Genomic DNA, 19,075 nt, shown 5'->3' with positions numbered 1-19,075 from the left:
ACGTGATCAAAGATGCCCACTTCTTTGTCTTCGTTTTTGCAGACAGCCAAGCTGTTACGACACTGTAAACGTGCCGCAAGCGACGTCGGCTCGTTGGTCTAGGGGTATGATTCTCGCTTAGGGTGCGAGAGGTCCCGGGTTCAAATCCCGGACGAGCCCGTTATTATTTTTACCGTCAGTCGGCATATAAAGAAATGTTTAAATAAAACTGAAGAAGATTATCCATTTTTTTCAGTACGTTCCTATTCTCTTCTCAGCACAAACGTGATCAAAGAGGCCCACTTCTTTGCCTTCGTTTTTTGCAGACAGCCAAGCTGTTACGACACTGTAAACGTGCCACAAATGAGAAGCGACGTCGGCTCGTTGGGCTAGGGGTATGATTCTCGCTTAGGGTGCGAGAGGTCCCGGGTTCAAATCCCCGACGAGCCCGTTATTATTTCTGTTTTTACTGTCAGTCGGTATACGAAGAAGTGGTTACTTACAACCGGACCCGCCGCGGTTGCTCAGTGGCTATGGTGTTAGGCTGCTGAGCACGAGGTCGCGGGATCGAATCCCGGCCACGGGGGCCGCATTTCGATTGGGGCGAAATGCGAAAATACCCGTGTACTTAGATTTAGGTGCACGTTAAAGAACCCCAGGTGGTCAAAATTTCCGGAGTCCTCCACTACGGCGTGCCTCATAATCGGAAAGTGGTTTTGGCACGTAAAACCCCAAATATTATTATTACTTACAAGCAAAGAAAATTATCTATTCTTTTTTTCAGTCTGTGCCTATTCTCTTCTCTGTCCAAACGTGATCAAAGATGCCCACTTTGTTTTCGTTTTTGCAGAGAGCCAAGATGTAACGATACTGTAAACGTGCCACATATGGGAAGCGACGTCGGCTCGTTCATTCTGCTTCCGGCAGCCGAGCTGAGCGGTCAGCAGAATCATGGGCTCTAGCGGAGCAGCGACAGCCACTTTTGGCCGCGGAAACAGGTTAAGCAACGACGAAGAAACGGACCACCAGTTTATTTTGTTTCAGCTGCCAAAAGGACGAATTGTGAATAACACCGTGTTTCTACACGGTGATGTACAAGCGAGACCTATAAGGTCGAGGACTTTAGGGATGCTCTTATGCCCACGGGCCTGCTGATTAGCGCAGCCATGTCCGCATTACGGCCAGGGAACGTATCCACCCTTCAGGGTTGCATGTCGAAACTAGGGAAATAGGCAGCCGGGTGCACTCCCCAGGCAGTACGCCCCAAACACTGCCGGGCGCCGTGTTCGGGAGTGCCTGTACTCATTTTTTTTTATCGATGGGTGCCGGCGGTGGGTTTCGAACTGTCCACCTACCGCAGCCGTGCGGACGCCCTGTACACTAGGCCACGACTGCGGTGCCCCACGGGCCTGCTGCCGGAAGTTGTGTGCCTTGGGGCGTACCAAGTGAATCATGTCTGGACAGTGACCCTCGATGATGCGGCTGCAACAAAGCGACTGCTGGCCTTGAAAGAGCTTCAGGTTAAGGGGCGGCGATGTGTTATCGTCGACCCTCAGGACCAGCAGGTGAAACGCCGGCTTCACTGGCTGCTGCACGGCGTGGAAGAAGAAGACGTACGGACTGCGCTGGCGGCCTTCGGCAAGGTGGTTGAGGTGAGCCGGGAGAAGTGGCCTGTTTAAGGCGTTGCGGAGAAATGTTTGACCACGAGGACAGTTTTTCTCAAGCTGAAGGACGGACTGAAAATGGAGGATATTCCTCACCAGATACGCGTTGCCGGGGGTTTGGCCTTGGTAGTGGTGCCCGGTCGTCCGATGCAATGCCTACGCTGCCAAGGCACAGGACACGTCAGGCGGGACTGTAAGGTGCCGCGCTGCTCGCGTTGCAGACGCTTCGGGCACGTCGACGCCGACTGCGTCAAGACTTACGCCACTGCGACTGGCCCAGTGGCGAGTGAAGAGGCAGCAGTACACGTTATGGATGCAGTCGAGACCGAAGACGCTGCTAAGGGAGCTGGAGAACAAGTGCCCCCAGCGACGACAAGTACCATGAGGCTGCCGGAGGTCGCTGACGCCAAGGTCGTCCAAGTCGCTGAGCAGGTTACTGGGCCTGCAAGGGTCGAGAAGGACAAAGATCCTGCGAAGGCACGTGCTAGTGAAGCTGAACGGGATGACGACGAGTCAACGATGCACCAGGGCGAGGCCGCTAACGATGGGGAATGGGCCGCTGGTCTTGGTGCCACATCCAAGTGCCCCCTGACGAGGCCGGAGACAAGAACAACGCGCCATCGAGCACTAGTGACGCGGTCGGTCTACAAGCCTAAGCCAAATGTTGCGCTCGAGAGAAGGCCTGGTGACAAAGTGCAGCAGATTAACACCACCGGGAAGACAGGCGGTCCCGGAGGCGGCTAGCCGAGGGCTGGTCGTGAAGGGTAAGCACCATGCTCCGAGCCTACCTTATCCTTTAATTCAGCATGGCTCCTAATCCGTCACTCATTATTGCCACACTAAACGTAAGAGGGTTGGCGGCTAGACGTAGGCAAAGTCAAATCCTACGGTTGGCCACTGACCACGACCTAGACGTTCTAGCTGTCCAGGAGACAAAGGTTGACGGAGAGAAGGAGACCGGGAGCATGGTGCGGCGTTTCATGACTAGATATTATGCGGTCGTGAGCCACGCGATAGGGACATCCGCCGGTTGTGTTCTGTTTGTTAAGAAGTTGCCTGGCCTTGTTGTTAAAGATGTATTTTCATGTCCATCTGGAAGGATTATTTTTTGTGATTTTGTTTTTCGTGAACTTGAATTCAGAGTCATGTGCATATATGCGCCGAATGCTGTGGAAGAGCGCGCCTCATTTTTTGCGAATCTTTTTCACTATGTTAGCACTGATAAGTGCATGGTTTTGTTGGGGGATTTCAGTTGTGTTTTGACGGCTCGGGATAGAGTCAATAAGGCTGGTATTCGAGATAAAAGCAGTAGTATGTTGACTAAGCTAATTTGTGATAATGAACTGGTTGATGTCTGTGAGTGCCTGGAGGGGGAGCGGGAAGTCATGTACACGCTATATCAAGGTAGTAGTCATGCGCGGTTGGACCTTATATACGTATCGCAAGACATGATTCCGAAGTGCCATAGTTATTCTGTGGCACCAGTATCGTTTTCAGATCACTGCTTGGTGAAATGTCATATAGGCACGGAGAGTAAGAAAGAAGATTTTAATTGGGACCTATGGAAAATGAATGCCTTACTATGGACCTATGGAAAATGAATGCCTTAGGCAGTACATGAGGCCGTCAGGAAAGTAAGTGAGGAAAATAGTGAAACAAGAGCAGAGAAATTTAAAAAATTGAATTATGGGGTTTTACGTGCCAAAACCACTTTCTGATTATGAGGCACGCCGTAGTGGAGGAGTCCGGAAATTTCGACCACCTAGGGTTCTTTAACGTGCACCTAAATCTAACTACGCGGGCGTTTTCGCATTTCGCCCCCATCGAAATGCGGCCGCCGTGGTCGGGATTCGATCCCGCGACCTTGTGCTCAGCAGCCTAACACCATAGCCACTGAGCAACCACGGCGGGTGAGAGCAGATAAATGGGAATGGTTCAAACAAAACGTAAAAACGAAAGCTTTAGAAAGATCGAGCTGCTTAAGGTTTGAGAAGGAAATGAAAGAAAGGGGCTTACGAAAGACGCTTAAGCAGCTGATAGCGCTTGAGTGCGAAGAGCCTGGGGGGTATAAGCAAGATGTAGGAGCCGTTAAAGAAAAAAATGAGCAGCTTGACAAGGAACGGTATCAAGGTGCGATTGTGCGAGCAAAAGCAAATGCATTAGTAGCAGGAAAGACGCCCACTAAATGGGCGCTGAGACTTGAAAAAAACGCAAAGACGGCGGAATCATGTGGACAGGATTTTATGGAACGGCACAGTTACTGACGATGATAAGAGCATAGGCCGAGCGTTTCTAGAGTATTACCAGTCGCTCTTTGCGTTTCAAGAAGTGAATATAGACGAGTTTATAAACGCCTTTCTATGTCACATGCCGCGATTGAGTGACGATACCAAAGAATGATTGGAAGGGAAAATAACAGCAAGCGAAGTTGAAAAAGCGATTGATGATTTGAAGCAAGGCAAATCACCTGGACCTGACGGTCTGTGCGCGTGTTTGTATAAAGCTTTCAAGAAAGAACTGTCGCCGTTGCTAACAGAGCTGTTTAATGATGCGTGTGATAACAAAACTTTGCCGCCTTCTTTTGGAAAAGTGCATACCATACTCATTCCTCAGAGTGACCAAGTGGAGAAACTTAGGCTAGTAACATCTTACAGGCCAGTATCTTTAACCAATGTTGATTATAAGGTTCTTATGGAAGCTTTGGCTGCCAGACTTCAAAGCGTCATAAACGACATAGTGGCAGATCAACAAACGTGTGGTATCAAAGGAAGGTTCATTCTTTCGAATATTCACATGATGTGTTGCGTGCTGGAGTGCTGTGACGCCACCTCGGGCGGAGTCGTGGTGCTCCAGCTGGACCTCGAGAAAGCGTTTGATTGTGTCTCTCATAATATTTTATTTGCCATTTTGGATTACGTTAATGTTGGTTTCATCATCATTGAGGGAGTGGCGTTGGCGTACCAGAACTGCACAACACGCTTAATTGTGAATAAATCATTGGGGGCCCCCATTAACGTCATGCGTTCTTTGCGTCAGGGCTCCCCTCTCAGTCCTCTTTTGTTTGACATTTACATAGAAACTATGTGTTTGACAATAACTGAGAATGAGCAAATACGCGGGTATAGCTTGGCAGCCACACACATCAAGCTCATGGCATATGAAGATGCCATCGCGGTGTGTTGTACAAGTAAAGAAAGTGTGACGGAAACAATAAGGGTAGCGAAAATTTTTTGTCATGTGACGGGCAGTAGAGTGAACTGGGGGAAGTCCCTCGGTTTGTGGCACGGAGAGTGGTCTTCGGCCCCGGACAATTTTGCAAATGTGAGCTGAATGAAAACCCCGACCAATTGTCTAGGTGTTCCCATGGACAGTTACAAAAATAGCGACGAATACTGAACGAACCAAGCAAAACAAACAATAGAAAAAGCAGACAGGTGGAAAGGCTTCAACCTGTCCATTTTCGCAAAGGCAACTGTGTGTAACATGTTTTTTATTACGAAGTTGTGGTACATCATGCAGACGTTGTACTGTTCAAGGGTAAACGTACAAAGGTTGCACAGAGTGTTCCCGGTTTTTATCTGGGGCTCTACCTGGGAAAGGTGTAGCCGAACCAATCTGTTCAGGCACGTGAAGGTAGGGGGGCTGGGCTTGGCGCATTTTTTTGTACGACAGCTCGTCAACAGATTTTTTTTTGGGGGGGGGGGATGTGCGTGATCCATTTCTGCGAACTGTATGCCAGCTCGGTTGAGAGGTGCTTTGCCGGCACTTACTGTTAGTGCAGATAGTATGCCCGGAACGCTTCGTGGCAATCTTAACGAAGTTGCAGATAGCGTGCGCTTTCTTTTTGTGCGTTTTTCTTTTGAGTATTTAGTTCAGTATTTGAGTATTTGAGACGTTAAAAGGAAAACATTAAATAAAGATGTTTGCGACATTGTATTTCCAGTGCCATTGCACAGAGCGCTATACAGTGGAAGATCAGGACAGGATGTCCTTAAACGAGTGAAAAATATGCAGGTCCCTACTGGGGTAAAGACAATCTTCTTTAAATTACACACAGGAACACTCTCAGTGAAGCCATTCATGGAAGAACATGGCTTCCCTCTACCCTGGGACTCGCACTGCTTGATTTTGCAAGCAACCTGAAACAATAGACCATGTCTTTTTGCATTGCTGGGCCGGGGTGTTCTTCTGGGATGTCCTACAATGAACACCCGCCGTGGTTGCTCAGTGGCTATGACGTTAGGCTGCTGAGCACGCGGTCGCAGGATCGAATCCCGGCCACGGCGGCCGCATTTCGATGGGGGCGAAATGCGAAAATACCCGTGTACTTAGATTTAGGTGCACGTTAAAGAACCCCAGGTGGTCTAAGTTTCCGGAGTCCTCCTCAACGGCGTGCCTCATAATCAGAAAGTGGTTTTGGCACGTAAAACCCCATAATTTTTCCTACAATGAAGAAAGAGTTACCCTTAAATCCGCATGGAATCAGGTACCTGGCGGTAAAGAATGAGGACGGGGTTACCTTCGACTTAATAATGCTCAATGGCCTTCATAGTTTATGGTGTGCAAGGATGCCTGGGTACTACTGCGACCCAGACACCAGGCCTGCGCGTACTTATTTCCGAGAAAGCATGCCTAGTTTCATCGAAATAAAGAAAATACAAGAATGGGTACCCGAATGGCTGTCGAGGATAGAACCTTTGACAGCAATGAAAGAATTTTAATTAGACAACGCAAGTCCTTATAGGACTGACAGCATGAATGTCCTTTCAAAATGTTTTGTAGATGTTAATTGTGTATTGTAATTTTGTTCTGTATTATGTGCTCTGTACAATGTCGAAGACCGGCAATAAATAAAAAAAAAGCGACGACAGCTCGTTGGTATAGGATTCTACTTCCAACTACCGTACGGTACGGTCGCAGAATGTCTTGCTCCGTTGGGGCGGTTGAAGCGGCCCATCAAGGCCGTGGAATCAGGGGCGCTATAACGTAAAACTTGTCCGAACTTTTTCTATTCCAATTCTGCAATCAGCCCACCGCGATTGGTCGAAAACGTTTTTGAACCACCCCCACTTCACTGTCTCTTACACGACGTCACGAAAACCGCGATAGCTCCCCATCTGATATGACGTGTACACACTGATTATGCATAGCTTGAGCGAACAAAACAAAAGTAGTTATTTCTGATTCGACGTCTTTTTGCCATTAGCCTTCGGCTATTGGTAAAAAGTTTCCGGCCTGCACCCACTTCACCTGCCTCTCACGCGACGTCAAAAAACCGCAAAAACACACCGCGTCAAAGTGACGCGTACGCGTTAGAGATGCATTAATGTGCCGAACAAAACTGAATTTTCTTCTGAATAGCCGCAGCCTGCCCCGTTCCGAAAGGAATGAAAGATGGCTGCCGCCGATCGCTCCAGCACTGGCTACTCGCCCCTGCCGGAGAGCACGGGTTAATTTGCGTGTAATAAAACTTTTTGCGTGGCCCTGTAACGTTTTCGAGAAGTTCCGGCACGTTTACGACCTCGTTCTGCCAACTATTCTTTGCTGAGGATCAATTTTAGCGTCATTCTTAAGCCTCCGTTGCATTCCACCGCGATTGTCGACGAGCCACCGCAAGCTAATTAAGAGAAAGCGGACCAATCGCAGACGCCGGCACCACCCGCTTCATCCGGTTATCAATATTCCGTGCAGTGGCTCGGTCCCATCGAATCCTTCTCCACTTGAGCATGCTCCTCGCCTCTTGTGAGCGAATTATCTAAGACAAGCCGCACAGTGCAGGCAATGTTATTTGTTTTTCAAGCAAACTAAAGTGACCTCCTATGAACGAGGGCAGCATTTGATTGGTCTGTTCAGACAAAGCTGCGGGTGACCGCCCGATGCTTGCGTCGGCGGTTACGCAAATTTGACGTCAGGAGATTGGAATAAAAACATATTGGAATAGTTTTACGTTATATGGCCCCAGGTTTACGGATACGACAACGCAGGAATATCAGCTTGTTTTGCCTCATCTGCCATCAGGTATGACGGTTTCTAAGACAGTGTTTTTGCACGGAGACTTTAAAGGAAGACCGTATCGCGTAGAACATTTTCGCGATGCGCTTGCCCGAGTACAGCTTATGCCGGAAGTGCTGGCCCTTGGGGCCTATCAAATGAATCATGTGGGGGCGATAACCTTCAAGGATGAAGACGCAAAGAAACAAATACTTTCACTCGAGGCGTTTAGCGTAAAGGAGCACCGGTGCGTCGTTATTGATCCGTGCAAACAGGATGTGCGGATGAAGCTTCACTGGCTCCTGCACACCACGCCCGACGACGAAGTTCGAACAGCTTTGGCACCTTTTGGCAAAGTTATTGAAATTTCCAAAGAGAAGTGGCGTGTCTCAGGCTGTTACGAGAAGGGCTCTCGCACACGTTTGGTGTCCTTGCGCCTGAAGTCCGGCTTGACGGTCGCAGACCTGCCACACCAGTTGCGCATAGGTGAAGATAACGCACTTGTGTTCGTAGCTGGTAGAGCGCCGCTCTGCCTCCGGTGCCATGGCACCGGTCACATATATATGTATACGGCGCGAGTGCCGGGTACCGCCCTGCGGTGCCTGCCATCGCTATGGCCACGAGGAGAGCCAGTGTGTACGCAGCTATGCCAACGTAACCAGAACAGGCGGAAGCGACATTGTGCAAGAGCACCTTATGGATCAGGCCGACGCCGAAGAAGCTTCTGTGGGAAGTGAGCATCAGGCGAGCAGGCAAGAGAACCCGCCTGTTGCGTCTTCTGTAAAGAACAAAGAATTAAGAACGGAGGACGAAAAACAACAATCGGCCCACCCAAGCACACCCGAAAGCACTCCCGAGATGGAAACAAATCTTGGAGGTGGCGCATCAACTTCGCAGAACGACTCGGAGAACGAGGCACTCCGGAAAAGTGATAAAGAAAGTCAACCTGCAACAGCTGTTACCAAGAGACCTCATGAGAAGGTGGCTAGCGACGAGGATTGCTCCGACCCAACGAGCGCTGTGGGACCACCGCCGCTGAAGTCAACGACCATTCGTAGGAGCAGCTTCAAGCCCAAGCCGACGGTCCCACCAGACCAGTTGCAAGGGCCGCGAGTGCCTCCGCGCTAGCGGGGGTATTTTTTGTCTTGTTCAACTGTATGTACGGGGACAATCATGTAGAGACTTTGGTCGAGTCGATTGTCGTAAAGGTAGAAGCCGGGCTAATTACCAGTGTGGACGAATCCGCCTGCTGTGCACACTGACCAGTGATGTAAGTCTCCCTCTTCTGTCATTGCGTAGCGCATCAAGTATTGTGAAAAGAAAAAAAATTAAGACAATGGACCCAAATCTTTCTGCACTTCGTATTGCAGCGTTGAATGTACGGGGACTAACAGCAAGAAGACGGCAAGTGCAAGTTAGTCGCCTAATGCTCGAAAATTACAGATATATTTTGGCTATTCAGGAGACAAAAATCGAGAGTCAGGAAGCAACAGACCGGATGGTCGAAACCTTTAAAGCAAGATATAACGTTTGTGTGTGTCATGCTGCTGGCAAGTCCGGAGGGTGTGCCCTTTTTTTGCGCAATAGTATCGAAATATTAGTGGAAGCAGTCCTCGCCAGTGAAAATGGTCGGCTAGTGCTGTGGGATTTTTCTTTTAATGAAGCTGAGTGGTGCCTTTTGTGCATCTACGCCCCGAATAGAGAGACGGAGCGCAAGGGTTTCTTTGAGTATGTTGAACCGTATTTGTGTTGTGAAAGGAAACTTGTGCTTCTTGGTGATTTTAATTGTGTATGCTTGCCTGAGGACACAGTGAAAAATGTACCTATTCGAGATGTGAGCGCTGATCTATTGAACACAATTACACAAGAAAAATATATGTTTGAGGTGGGGGATGTACTCCGTGGTAATTTTGTGCAGTATACGCATTTCCAAGGTGCGAGTCATGCCAGGTTAGATCGCGCATACATTTCTGCAAGCCTTATGCCATTGTGCTTCAAATACAATGTGAAGCATGTAAGCTTGCAGTGACCATAGCCTGGTCATGGTTGAAATAGGCACAAAACGAAAAATTTCGCAGTTTAATTGGAATATTTGGAAGCCTAATGAAAAGTTGCTACATAATGAAACTTTTACAAGAGCAGTGACAGAAAAAACTGAAGCTGTTAACTCTGATAAGTCTGGAAGTTTTTGGTGTGTTGTGGAACAATTTAAAATTGATGTTAAAATTACCGCAATTGACAGAGCATGCGCACTGCGGCACAAATCTAAACAAGAAGAAAAAGAACTGCGAAATACTCTGGACTATCTTCTAAATGCACAAACCACAATACCTGGACGGTTCTCAAAAGAGATTAAAGAAGCTAAAAGAGAGATGGAAGCCATGGAAGCTGAAAAATATAGAGAGGCCATGATAAGAGCGCGGGCTGAACGGCTCTGGCTGGGGGAAACCCCAACCAAATGTGCACTGGGAGACGAAAGATGCTACGGCGCAAAGAACGAAATCAACAGAATTTGCTATCGTGATGAAGTCACTACTGATCAAAATGTGATCCAGAAAGCATTTTTTGAAAGATACGCGGGTTTTCTGGGGTGTACGACACCTGTACACGAAGGCTTCTTTACAGAATTTATGCCACTAATGCCGAGGTTGGACGACAATGCGAAAAAGACACTGGAAGCTCCCATTAGTGTTAATGAAATCGTAACAGCAATAAAAGAGTCAAGTGTTGGAAAGTCGCCTGATGGCCTTGGCGCGTCGTTCTACAAAGCTTTTAAAGTGGAATTGGCTGAAATGCTCTACCATGTTATTAATGAAGCGTATGACAGCAATGCAATTCCTCGATCTTTTAAAACAAGCCATATTGTACTAATACCTAAAACAGATGACCCCTCGAAATTACTTTTAGTGGAAACATATCGACCGATAAGTCTTGCGAATGTTGATTGCAAGATATTCATGAAAGTGTTAGCTAAAAGACTGCAAAGTGTAATAACCTTGGTAGTTGGTAAACGCTAAACATGTGGCATAAAGGGGAGGACAATTTTTACGAATGTTCATACAGCTCGAAGTGTAGTGGAGTGCTGCGATATGGTATGCGGGCACGTGGCGATGGTACAGCTGGACCTTGAGAAAGCCTTTGATAGGGTAGCACAGGAGGCGATCTTTAGATTACTGGAATATACTAACGTTGGCAAGGTGGTCCTATAGATGGGGTAAAAATGGCTTACACTGATTGTACTACCAATCTAATAATTAATAAAGCTTTAGGTCATTGAATATCAGTCGTAGCTGGTGTGAAGCAGGGAGATCCGATTTCAGCATTATTATTTGCAATGTTCTTAGAACCTTTTTGTCTTAAAGTGCAAAACAACCAGAATATACGAGGTTTCCGGTTCTAAACACATGAAACTAAAATCTTGTTTTACGCAGATCACGTTGCAATTTTTTGTGGAGACAAAACAAGCATTAAAGAAGCCGTATAAGATGCGAAGAAATTTTGTAGTTTTACTAGCAGTGCCATAAACTGGCAGAAGTGTCTAGGTTTCTGGCACGGAGAATGGGAAGATAGGCCAGAACACTATGAAAGCATAAAGTTCACAACTGTGCCATCCAGCTACCTTGGTGTTCCGCTTTAATGTTATAAAGATGCAACGAGCCTGTGGACAGCGCCAACTGGAAAAATGAACGCACAGATATCAAAGTTGGGGGGACGATGCATGTCGATATTCACCCGTCCGACGGTGTGTAACTTGTTTTTGGTAGCGAAAGTGTTTTATATGTTACAAGTGTTGTGTATGTCACGGATTTGTGTGCAGAAACTGCACAGAATATTTGCTGTTTTTTTTTGTGGGCATCTGGTTGGGAAATTATGAGTCGTGTAAACTTATTTCATGCAGTGGGGAATGGAGGAGTAGGTTTATCTCATTTGTTCTTGAAACAGGTCGGGTCGAGACTTGTGTTCTTCCGTGAGCAAAGTGACGCGTTTTTCGCACTGTTATTCAAATGCGATTGTGTGATGCATTGCCTGATTTAATTGTTACGTCACACACGCTTCGTAATGTAGCTGTGGAATGATTTATGCGTGAAGCTGTGGATAGTGTCCGTTTTCTCAGAGCGCATTTTTCAGTAGATTATCCTTCAGATGTTTCCAGAAAGAAGCTTTACAAGGACCTTATTTATGTCATGTGTCCTACGCCAATTTATCGTTCAGCATATCATTTAGGACAAGAGCGGAATGTGCTGAAACGTGTAAAAGGTTTTCTGCCCAAACTTTCTTCTTTATGTTACATTGCGGCACACTCCCTGTCAAACCTTGGCTCCAGGGAAAAGGTATCTTTGTGCCAGGGAGCATCAACTGAATCATTTGTAAAAGCCAGAGACAATAGAGCACATGTTCTTGAATTGCTGGGATTCCATATTCTTATAGGACAACCTACAGAGAACTCTCAAGAAAGATTTCCCATTAACGCCTTTCGGGATAAGGTTTCTGCCTTTTCAGCAAACAGACATGGTGCCGTATGACCTAATAATGTTGTTGTGCATGCACAGTTTCTGGAGGACGCGAATGGTGGTCAGAAATGCAGACCAAGTTGCACGACCAGCAAAAGAGTATTTTGTTGAAAATGTTGTGTATGTACGTGACGCATATAGGTCTTTATGCGAGCCCCCAGAGTGGGTACGGATCCTTGACCACCTCACAACAACAAAATACCTTTAACCAAGCTGTATATTGTGTAATACAGCAGGTGTTTTTATCACCTTACTTCATTGTGAATGTGATTCTCCTTTGATTCAAAATTGTGAATTGAGCCATTCCATTTTTTCGTATTGTATCGCTAACAGTCAATACATAAAAAATAAAAAAAACTGGCTCGTTCGTCTAGGGGTATGATTCTCGCTTTGGGTGCGAGAGGTCCCGGGTTTCAATCCCGGACGAGCCCGTTATTACTTTTACTGTCAGTCGGTATACGAGGAAGTGTTTACTTAAAGCCGAAAAAAAAAATATCTATTCTTTTTTTTCCAGTCTGTTTCTATTCTCTTCTCAGCGCAAACACGATCAAAGATACCCACTTTGTCTTCGTTTTTGCAGACAGCCAAGATGTTACGATACTGTAAGCGTGCCGCAAATGGCGAACGACGTCGGCTCGTTGGTCTAGGGGTATGATTCTCGCTTTGTGTGCGAGAGGTCCCGGGTTCAAATCCCCGACGAGCCCGCTATTATTTTTTTCTTTTTACTGTCAGTCGGCATATACAGAAATGTTTAAATAAAACCGAACAACATTATCCATTATTTTTTCAGTCTGTTTCTATTCTCAGCGCAAACACGACCAAAGATGCCCACTTTGTCTTCGTTTTTGCAGACAGCCAAGATGTTACAATACTGTAAGCGTGCCGCAAATGAGGAAAGACGTCGGCTCGTTGGTCTAGGGGTATGATTCTCGCTTTGGGTGCGAGAGGTCCCGGGTTCAAATCCCGGACGAGCCCGCCATTATTTTTTTTCTTTTTACTGTCAGTCGGCATATACAGAAATGTTTAAATAAAACCGAACAACATTATCCATTCTTTTTTTCAGAACGTTCCTATTCGCTTGTCAGCCCAAACGTGATCATAGACGCCCACTTTGTCTTCGGTTTTGCGGAGAGCCAAGATGTTACGATACTGTAAATATGCCGCAAATAGTAAAAGACGTCGGCTCGTTGGTCTAGGGGTATGATTCTCGCTTTGGGTGCGAGAGGTCCCGGGTTCAAATCCCGGACGAGCCCGTTATTTTTTTTTTCTTTTTACTGTGAGCCGGCATAAAAAGAAATGTTTAAATAAAACCGAAGAACATTATCCATTCTTTTTTCAGTACGTTGCTACTCTCTTCTCAGAACAAACATGATGAAAGATGCCCGCTTCTTTTTCTTCGTTTTTGCAGACAGCCAAGATGTTACGATACTGTAAACGTGCCGCAAATGGCAAAAGACGTCGGCTCGTTGGTCTAGGGGACAGTTGCCCGCATGTCAGCGTACGTGTGGTCCCTGTAGTGCAGAGATTCTGCTTCCAGCAGCCGTGCTGTGCGGATCGTGGAATCATGAGCTCCGTTGGAGTAGCGATTGCGGCCCTTGCTAGCCGCAGTAACAGGAACCAAGAAGAAGAAAAGTACTCTTTTGTTTTGCCACAACTGCCAACAGGACGCATCGTCACCAGTACGGTATTTCTGCAAGGCGACGTGCGAGCACTGCCTTACAGTGTCGAATATTTCAGGGACGCTCTGGCTCTTGCCGGGATGCTGCCGAAAGTTGTTGCACTAGGTGCCTATCAGATTGACCATGTCTGGGCGGTTACCATGTTCAATGGAGACGCTATCAAGAGGCTACTAGCTTTGAAGGAAATGACAGTTAAGGGGCGTCGCTATGTCACAGTGGACCCACAGAATCGGCAAGTGAAGTTACGCCTTCATTGGCTTATTCACGGTGTAGCTGATAATGACGTGCGTACAGCGCTTGCCGCTTTTGGAAAGGTGGTAGACGTGCAGCGTGAGCATTCGCGCGTTCCGGGAGTCCACGACAAAAACTCGATCATCCGGACGGTGCTGTTGAAGTTGAAAACTGGGTTGAAGTTGGAGGACCTACCCCACCAGGTACGGGTCGATGGAGAACTTGCACTAGTGGTCGCTCCGGGTCGACCAATGCAGTGCCTTCGCTGTCAGGGCTCTGGACATGTCCGGCTAGAGTGCAAAGTGCCCCGGTGTACGATATGTCGGCGATATAGGCACGAAGACGCTCAGTGCACGTGGTCCTACGCCACAGCTACCGGGCGAGGTGTGAACCAGTACACCAAGAAGCATTTAATGGATATGACCGAAGTCGGGGAGGCAGCGAAAGGAAGCGGAGACCTGGAAGCCCATAAGGAGTAGACCAGCGAAAAGACCCCGGAAGGCAACCAAAGCCAGTCGACACGGAGGCTACAGCAAGCCGCCCGCAGCAGAGACCGATCTCGCAGCAACACCTGGGCCCACGGACGACGACACAATGGAAAGCAGTCAAACAGAAGGACCCGCCGTGGTTGCTCAGTGGCTATGGTGTTGGGCTGCTGAGCACGAGGTCGCGGGATCGAATCCCGGCCACGGCGGCCGCATTTCGATGGGGGCGAAATGCGAAAACACCCGTGTGCTTAGATTTAGGTGCACGTTAAAGAACCCCAGGTGGTCAAAATTTCCGGAGTCCTCCACTACGGCGTGCCTCATAATCAGAAAGTGGTTTTGGCACGTAAAACCCCAAATATTATTATTATTAATCAAACAGAAGGCTTCGACGCTGAGTCAACCAAGACGCGTATGCCAAACAGTCAAGCCTCCAACAGCAGAATTATCCCGGCTGTCAAACGGCCACTTGAAGGAACTGCCGACCACAGGCGCCCGCGGGGAGACGCCCCAGCCTTAAACCACGGCCAAATGTCAAAACGGAGACGAAGGCCACTGCCGAGCTGCCGAGGCAGCACCAAGACACTGGGCAACCGGGCGGATCAGAAGGTGTCTAGCGGTACGCTAAAAAAAATTTAAATTATGGGGTTTTACGTGCCAAAACTACTTTCTGATTATGAGGCACGCCGTAGTGTAGACTCCGGAAATTTCGACCACCTGGGGTTCTTTAATGTGCACCTAAATCTAAGCACACGGGTGTTTTCGCATTTCGCCCCCATCAAAATGCGGCCGCCGTGGCCGGGATTCGATCCCGCGACCTCGTGCTCAGCAGCCCAACACCATAGCCAGCGGTACGCTAAACGCGCGAGGTAAGCGTCATGCTTCGGGCCCTATCACCTCGATTTATAAAAACATGGCACACAATCTGTCGTTTAGTTCGGCCGCTTTAAATGTTCGAGGCCTGGACGCAAAGAAAAAGCAAAACCAAGTGTACAGATTGTTGGTGGATCCCGACCTCGACATGTTGGCAGTGCAAGAAACAAAAGTTGAAGGGGAGGAGCAGACCCGAAGCATGATGCTTCGCTTCACGTCTCGTTATTACGTGGCAGTGAGTCATGCGGTGGGCAAGTCAGCGGGATGCCTACTATTCTTGAAAAAGCTAACGGGCCTTGTTGTAGAGAATGTTCATTCATGCCAAAGTGGCAGATTGATCGTTGTTGATTTTTATCATAGTGAGGTTAACTGGAGAGTAATATGTGTTTACGCGCCGAACGGTACAGATGAGAGGCACAGATTTTTTTCTTAGCACTGAGCAGTATCTGAGTAAAGACAAACATGTTCTTATGTTAGGAGATTTTAACTGCGTTTTGAACACTCGGGACCGAAGCAACGCGCACGGGTATAAAGATAGAAGTAGCCAGCTATTGTCACGGTTAATTGCAGAACATGATGTAGATGATGTAGCAGAATGCCTTTAAAGAGCGAGAGAAGTCCAGTTTACGCATTTTTAAGGACTGAGTCACGCTCGCCTTGTCCGTATTTAGGCGTCTGTAGAGATATTACCCTTGTGCACTCAGTATCATGTAGAACCCGTGTCGTTCTCGGACTACTGTCTAGTTAAATGTTTGATGGGAAGCATGAGAAAACAAAACACATTTTCATGAGATTTGTGGAAAATAAACGTAAAGCTTCTGAGCGACTAATGCTTTACTCAAGCTGTGAAAGAGGAGATAAACGAAATGAAAGCAGAACGGATACCCACTGTTGGCGCACAATGGGACTTATTAAAGCAACATGTCAAAATGAAAGCCATAGAGCGATCTAGGTGCCTTAAGTATGAGGAAAAAGTCAAAGAAAGAAATTTAAGAACGATGCTCGAAAGGTTGGTTAAGCTTGAGTGTCCAGAGCCGGGCAAGTTTAAAGACATCCGTAGCATAAAACAGAAACTCGAAGTAATAGACGAAGAACGCTATCGGGGAGCGCTCGTGCGGGCCAGAGCCGAGGCTTGGGCTGCCGGGGAGACGCCCACAAAGCGAGCGCTGGGAATCGAAAAGGCCCATGGTCACCGCAAGCACATCGATGTGATAGAAGGAAACGGTGTTGAGATAACAGATAGAAAGGGCATAGGCCAAGCGTTTTTTTTTCGATTCTATGAAAAGCTATTTGCCCATAAATGAAAAAGGCGATATGGTAATTAGTCGAATGTAATAATAATTATTATACTTTTTTACTAGCATGTCTGCAGCTGATTTGTTTCGTACTGCCAAACCTAAAACAATACTAAGTTTGTTACCTTTTGAATATTTTACACTATTTGTAGCAACTGTTGTTTATATTTTTACTTATACGCTGTACAGGAGGTTCCATTACAGTCTTTGACCTCGGGACCTCCTCCTGTATATTACTGCCTTGTACTATATCTTGTCTATTAATAATAAAACCTCATTCATAAATCAGTATATGTGGAAGGTTTTAAAACAACATTCTTGGAACGCATGCCACGGCTGTCGCAAGAAAGAAAAGCAGCTGTCGAAGCACCGATATCAATAGCAGAAATAGAAAAGGCGATACATGATCTTAACCCTGGCAAGTCGCCCGGGCCGGATGGTCTGAGCGCAGCATTTTACAAAGCATTCAAACATGACCTTTCCTCTGAGTTGAATTATGTCTTTGATGAAGCATTTGAGTTGGGAACGTTGCACCTGTCATTCTCTCAAGCACACACTGTGCTAATTCCAAAAACAGAATAAAAGGATAAGCTAAGACTTGTGACCTCACACAGACCAATTTCATTAACTAACTGTGATTATAAAATGTGAAAATATTGGCTGGTAGACTTCAGACAGTTGTAACGCTGATTGTAGGATCCCATCAAGCCTGTGGTATTAAGGGTCGCTCTATTTTTACTAGTATTCATTCTATGAGGTGTGTGCTTGAGTGTTGTGATGCCTATCGGTCGGCGTTCGCAATCCTTCAGCTTGACATAGAAAAGGCATTTGATTGTGTACCTCATGCCATTTTGTTTGCCATACTTGAACATGTTAATTTAGGCTCAATCATCACGGACGGTATATCCATAGCATATCGAAACTGCAAAACGCGCCTCATAGTCCACAACAGACTCCCCGTTGAGGTCCAGGGGAGGGTGCGTCAAGGGTGACCAGCGAGTCCGCTCTTATTTTGTATCTATATTGAAACGTTATGTCAAGCAATTATTGAAAATGATCGGGTTCATGGCTTCCGGTTACAGGCGTCGGAGGAAATGCTCTTGGCGTACGCTGATGATATAGCTGTGTGCTGTACGGAAAAAGAGAGTCCCCTGGAGACCGTTACGGTAGTAAGAAGGTTTGGGGAAGTGACGGGGAGCTTTGTGAATTGGGGAAAGTGCCTGGAGTTCTGGCATGGCGAGTGGCCATCAGCCCCCAACAGATTTGCTAATGTGAAATGGGTTGAAACACCAGTAAAGTACCTTGGCGTTCCCCTTGAAAATTGTAATTTATGGCTAGAAAACGTGAAAGAAACACGAGAAAAGGCGAAGAGGTAGAAAGGTGCACATCTCTCAATTTTCGCCAGAGCAACAATGTGCTCTGGCGCAATGTGCAATTTATTTTTTGTTAGTAAATTATGGTATATTATGCAAGTGTTGTATTGTTCGCGAGTGTATGTGCAGAAGTTGCATCGAGTTTTTGCTGTCTTTATTTAGGCGTCCAGCTGGGAACGCTGCAGCCGCACGTATCTTTTTCGGCGAGTGAAAGATGGAGGCCTGGGTCTGGCACACCTTTTCGTGCGACAGCTTGTAAAAAGATTTTTTTTTCTTTCGTGACGTCAACGACCCGTTCTTAAGAACGGTGCGTCAAGTGAGACTTTGTTATGCGTTACCAGATGTTATCAGCAGTGACATAATGCCTGGTACTGTATTCGGGTTTTTTAAAGAGATAGTAGCGAGTGTCCGTTTTTTGTCAGTACGGTTTTCGAATGATTATCTGTTCAGTGTAAAAAGAAAGAAATTGTACAGTGACCTGTGTGCAGTTATTTTTCCAGTGGCGATGTACAGAACCATATATAGTAGAGGTCAAAGTAATAACGTTTTAAAACGCGTAAAAAGAATGCATGTGCAGCCAGGAGTGAAATCTTTTTTTTTTTCAAGCTTCACACTGCCACACTGACAGTGAGAACCTTTTTGGAAGAACGCGGGTTTTACATGCCGTGGGGTGCGAACAGTCTGATTTGCAAAAAAACCAGAAACAGTTGACCATGTTTTGCTACATTGTTGGGAGGGGGTGTTCTTTTGGGATGTCGTCCAAAGAACCATAAAGAAGGATTTCCCGTTAGACCCACACGGCATCCAATTTCTGCAGTTAGATAATGAGGATGGGGTTCCACTTGACCTCGTCATGCTGACAGGCCTCTACTGGCTATGGCGAGGCCGAATGGAAGGCTTCTATTGTGACCAAGACGCGCGGCCTGCCCGCCTGCATTTCCGTGAACACATGTGACGCTTTATTGAAGTACAAAAATGGCAAGTTGTAGCTGAG

The 19,075-nt window shown here is 46.9% G+C and overlaps 1 protein-coding gene and 4 non-coding genes across 6 annotated transcripts in view; all 5 read left to right on the top strand.

The window, feature by feature from the left end:
• The window catches only part of LOC139054661 (uncharacterized), a 62,508-nt gene that overhangs the window by 42,414 nt on the left and 1,019 nt on the right, over positions 1-19,075 (top strand). Inside the window, exon 2 of one of the 2 annotated variants that reach the window (XM_070532052.1) lies at positions 830-904. The exons of the other annotated variant lie outside the window; for it this stretch is intronic. The gene's annotated coding sequence lies outside the window, so the exon portion shown is untranslated. Of the gene's footprint in view, positions 1-829; positions 905-19,075 lie in introns of those variants that run through there. 2 annotated transcript variants of the gene reach the window in all.
• TRNAP-AGG (transfer RNA proline (anticodon AGG)) lies at positions 88-159 on the top strand. The gene has a single exon. It is a non-coding gene; the product is annotated as a tRNA-Pro (tRNA).
• On the top strand, positions 12,778-12,849 carry TRNAT-UGU (transfer RNA threonine (anticodon UGU)). The gene has a single exon. It is a non-coding gene; the product is annotated as a tRNA-Thr (tRNA).
• Positions 13,049-13,120, top strand: TRNAP-UGG (transfer RNA proline (anticodon UGG)). The gene has a single exon. It is a non-coding gene; the product is annotated as a tRNA-Pro (tRNA).
• On the top strand, positions 13,327-13,398 carry TRNAP-UGG (transfer RNA proline (anticodon UGG)). Its single transcript has one exon. It is a non-coding gene; the product is annotated as a tRNA-Pro (tRNA).

This window comes from Dermacentor albipictus, chromosome 1 (assembly GCF_038994185.2).
Source record: "Dermacentor albipictus isolate Rhodes 1998 colony chromosome 1, USDA_Dalb.pri_finalv2, whole genome shotgun sequence".
In the NCBI taxonomy this organism is placed as follows: domain Eukaryota; kingdom Metazoa; phylum Arthropoda; class Arachnida; order Ixodida; family Ixodidae; genus Dermacentor; species Dermacentor albipictus.
Note: the sequence above shows the minus strand (reverse complement) of the source record. Positions and strands in the feature narration are given on the sequence as shown.